The sequence below is a fragment of the Aotus nancymaae genome, unplaced genomic scaffold (assembly GCF_030222135.1).
Source record: "Aotus nancymaae isolate 86718 unplaced genomic scaffold, 86718_ANA_hifiasm-v0.15.2.pri h1tg000011l, whole genome shotgun sequence".
In the NCBI taxonomy this organism is placed as follows: Eukaryota; Metazoa; Chordata; class Mammalia; order Primates; family Aotidae; genus Aotus; species Aotus nancymaae.
Genome location: NW_026988422.1, coordinates 2,313,771 through 2,318,568, shown reverse-complemented (window position 1 = coordinate 2,318,568; position 4,798 = coordinate 2,313,771).

Below are 4,798 nucleotides of genomic sequence, written 5' to 3'. Positions count from 1 at the left end.
AATGAGGAAATGAGACTGAGCCTGGCATTATTCTACACAGGAGTTCTATGGTTAAGCAAATTTGGATGGTGCCAGGTTACACAAAGTTAAAGTTTTCTCTGCTCTAGTATTTCTTAGAGGCTTCAAGATGCTCACGTCCATTGTGAATTGCTAGAGAAGACACATATGTAAATATGTTCTCAATGTTATTTGACCGCAGAATCCTCTTCTCAAGAAGGATCTCTCAGAGTCAGGGTTCTTCAGAATATGCTTTAGAAGCACTGCCCTGTGAGATCCTCTGCAGAATGGTCTTAGTGGAACAGCGTGACTGAAGGAAGGGATCACGGGTCTCACGTGTGCCGTCTGGTGATGGTGCTTTTCTCTTGTAGCATTTTGAATCTTTTGGAGGGATTACAGACTAGTGACTAGAAAACTAACTTTGGTGGTGATCACACATCCTCTGTTCCACAGTTGGTGGCAGTCCTGCAGTCCTGGGATGCTGTCATGACTGCTGCTTCTTAGGGCTTCCGTGTCCTTAACCACATGACAAGGTTTATAAGGCTTGCCATCTATCCAGCTAGAAATTCATGAAATTGAAGAAATTCCTAGGCAGGGAAATTAAGATGCTGACATTTATGTAAAGTCATGAATTACTACTGATAATAGACAAATGTGTAGAGTCACCAATATTTATACACACACACAACACACACACATCAGGATGACAAAGAAGAAAAGGAAAAGAGTTAAACAGGAAATAATTCATTTATTCTTTCATTCTACTCAGTGCAGACATTGTACTAGGCACGGGGGATGAAACAGTGAACAAGAGACAGGATCCCTGTCTCCACCCAGCTTATACTCAGGGAGACCTGGATTTGTACAGAGGCTGCCATTCATGTGCTCTGTGACTCTGGGCAAACCATGGGGCTTCCATTTCTTCATATTTTAAACAATCCAGTTGAGCCTTCTCTTCCTGAACATTTCAGTTCTAAAGTCCTTAGCTAAGGAAGAGCAAGGCAGGCATCTGTGGTGTGGGTAGACAGGGGCAGTGGCCCACAGTAGGTGTCAGAGCCCCAGTTCAGTAAAGAGGGCATTGATAAGCGGGGTACCTAGCATGAGATGTCAGAACCCAGGCAGGATAAAGAGGGCATCAATAGGATGGGGGGTGGCCTGGCATGGAGAGTCAGAGCCCAACCAAGCAGGGCAGGAGAGCACCCCGATGAGAGATACCCAGTTTGGAAAATCAAAGCCAGAGCAGGCAGAGGTGGGTGGTCCTTGGGGAGCAAGAGTGGTCAGAAGGGCATCTAGACAGGCAGGCAACACAGTGCAGGAAGTCCGAGCCTGAGCCGGGTGGAGAGGGTGTCCACACAGAGTGACTGCCTGGAACAGGGAGTCAGAGTGCAAACACAGAGCAAAGGGGGTCCCCGCATGGATAGGCAGCGGTGGTGGAGCTCAGAGACTGGCTGCACGTACGATGACAGATCAAACAGGTAAGCACAGGAAGATGCCGGGAGCCAAGTTTCTCGCTTCAGAGTTCTGGCTCTGACTTCCCATGCTGAGTTGCCCACCTGTGTAGATGAGAAGGGGAAGGGTGTTACAAATACGGAAAGGGAGAAAATATGAGCTCCATGAAAATTTCAAAACAGGTCATCAGAAATAAGGAGAAAGGAAAGCTGCATGCTGTTAATTCTGAAGGAAGCAATAACTCCAGAAAAGAGGCTGTCAGACAAATGCATGAATGAAGTCAGGAACTTCTCATGCAAAGGAGGAAAATGGTTATGACAATTACAACAAAGCCAAGTATTCCAAAGGAAGGGATGTGATATTACTTGTTTCCAATAATTGAACTAAACAATTTGTATTGTGCTTTTAGCATAAAAACCTACAATGTTGCGTTGGAACAGAATGTGTCACATGAATCACTATATATATGTCACTATATAAATACATATATATTGTGTGGGTATATATATACCCACACACATACACACAGAGAGAGAAAAAGGGTATTTTATTTTTTAATATATCTAATAATATATATTTATATATAAATGACATAGAAATACAGACACAAACGTGTTTATATACACATGTATATTTGTACATGTTTTTTATATATATCACATATTTACATACATGTATTTGCTAGCTCTGGCCACTTATAGGGCTGGAAGTAGTGACATCTCATTAACAACGAGCACACCCAAAACCCAAATCTTGATTTATACATACAATTTTCCACTGAGAGGAACATGGCTCCTTGGAAAGGCTAATTCCAAGACTGCAGCAGAGAAAGTCTTACGTGAGCTAGGAATCTTGTGCAGAAAGCGAGATACGATGGGTGCATATCAAATGAACACAGAATCCAGCTTGAAAAGACTCCCATTATCAAATGGTGGATAATTTGAACATCAAAATAAATAATGCTTATAAATAAACATTATTATAAATAATAGATGTTTATAATAAATAACATTATTTTGTTACATTATACATAAGTACTAAAAATAATAAATAATACATAGGAAAGATTATAATCCATTAAATGAAATAAGAAAACTAATAAATCTGAAATCCCAGGGTGGCACCCAGCAATCTGCCTTTTAACCAGTTCTCCAGTTCTGTGAAGAAGGTCATTGGTAGCTTGATGGGGATAACACTGAATCTATAAATTACTTTGGGCAGTATGGCCATTTTCACGATACTGATTCTGCCTAACCATGAGTATGGAATATTTTTCTATCTGTTTGTGTCTTCTCTTATTTCCTTGAGCAATGGTTTGTAGTTCTCTTTGAAGACGTCATTTACATCCTTTGTTAGTTGTATTCCCATGTATTTTATTCTCTTTGTAGCAATTGTGAATGGGAGTTCACTCATGATTTGGCTCTCTGTTAGTCTGTTATTGGTGTATAGGAATGCTTGTGATTTTTGCACTTTGATTTTGTATCCTAAGACTTTGCTGAAGTTTCTTACCACCTTAAGGAGATTTTGAGCTGAGACGATGGGGTCTTCTAAACATACAATCATGTCATCTGCAAATAGAGAAAATTTGACTTTCTCTTTTCCTAATTGAATACACTTTATTTCTTTTTCTTGCCTGATTGCTCTGGATACAACTTCCAGTACTATATTGAATAGGAGTGGTGAGAGAGGGCATCCTTGTCTAGTGCCAGATTTCAAAGGGAATGCTTCCAGTTTTTGCCCATTCAGTATGATATTGGCTGTGGGTTTGTTGTAGACAGCTTTTATTATTTTGAGATACGTTCCATCAATACCTAGTTTATTGAGAGTTTTTATCATAAAGCTCTGTTGAATTTTATCAAAGGCTTTCTCTGCATCTATTGAGATAATCATGTGGTTTTTGTCTTTGGTTCTGTTTATGTGATGAATTATGTTTATAGATTTGCATATGTTGAACTAGCCTTGCATCTCTGAGATGAAGTCTACTTAATCATGATGGATAAGCTTTTTAATGTGCTGTTGTATTTGGCTACCAGTATTTTATTGAAGATTTTTGCATCTATGTTCATCATGGATATTGGTGTGAAATTTTTTTTGTTGTGTCTCTGCCAGGTTTTGGTATCAAGATGATGTTGGTGTGATAAAATGAGTTAGGGAGAATTCCCTCTTTTTGTATTGTTTGGAATAGTTTCAGAAGGAATGGTCCCAGCTCCTCTTTGTACGTCTGGTAGAATTTGGCTGTGAATACAAAAGAGCCCACATAGCCAAGACAATCCTAAGCAAAAAGAACAAAGCTGGAGGCACCACACTACATGACTTCAAACTGTACTATAAGGCTACAGTAATCAAAACAGCATGGTACTGGTACCAAAACAGAGATATAGACCAATGGAAGAGAACAGAGGCCTTGGAAGTAATGCCACACCTACAAATATCTGATCTTTGACAAACCTGACAAAAACAAGCAATGGAGAAAGGATTCCCTGTTTAATAAATGGTGTTGGGAAACCTGGCTAGCCATGTGCAGAAAACTGAAACTGGACCCATTCCTTACCTTATACAAAAATTAACTCCAGATGGATTAAAGATTTAAACATAAGACCTAACACCATAATAACCCTAGAAGAAAATATAGGCAATACCATTTAGGAAATAGGCATAGACAAAGACTTCAGGACTAAAACACCAAAAACAAGGTCAACAAAAGCAATAGACAAATGGGATCTAATTAAACTCCAGAGCTTCTATACAGCAAAAGAAACTATCATTAGAGTGAACCAGCAAACAACCAGAATGGGAAAAAATTTTTGCAATCTACTCATATGAGAAAGGGCTAATATCCAGAATCTACAAAGAACAAAAACAAATTTACAAGAAAAAAACAACCCCGTCAAAATGTGAGCAAAGGATATGAACAGACACTTTTCAAAAGAAGACATTTATGTGGCCAACAAACATACGAAAAAATGCTCATCATCACTGGTCATTAAAGAAATGCAAATCAAAACCACATTGAGATACCATCTCATGCCAGTTAGAACAGCGATCATTAAAAAATCTGGAGACAACAGATGCTGGACAGGATGTGGAGAAATAGGAACACTTTTACACTGTTGGTGGGAGTGTAAATTAGTTCAACCATTGTGGAAGACAGTGTGGTGCTTCCTTAAGGACCTAGAAATAGAAATTCTGTTTGACCCAGCAATCCCATTACTGGGTATATACACAAAGGATTATAAATCATTCTATTATAAAGACACATGCACACGTATGTTCATTGTAGCACTGTTTACAATAGCAAAGACTTGGAACCAACCAAAATGCCCATCAAGGATAGACTGGATAAAGAAAATGT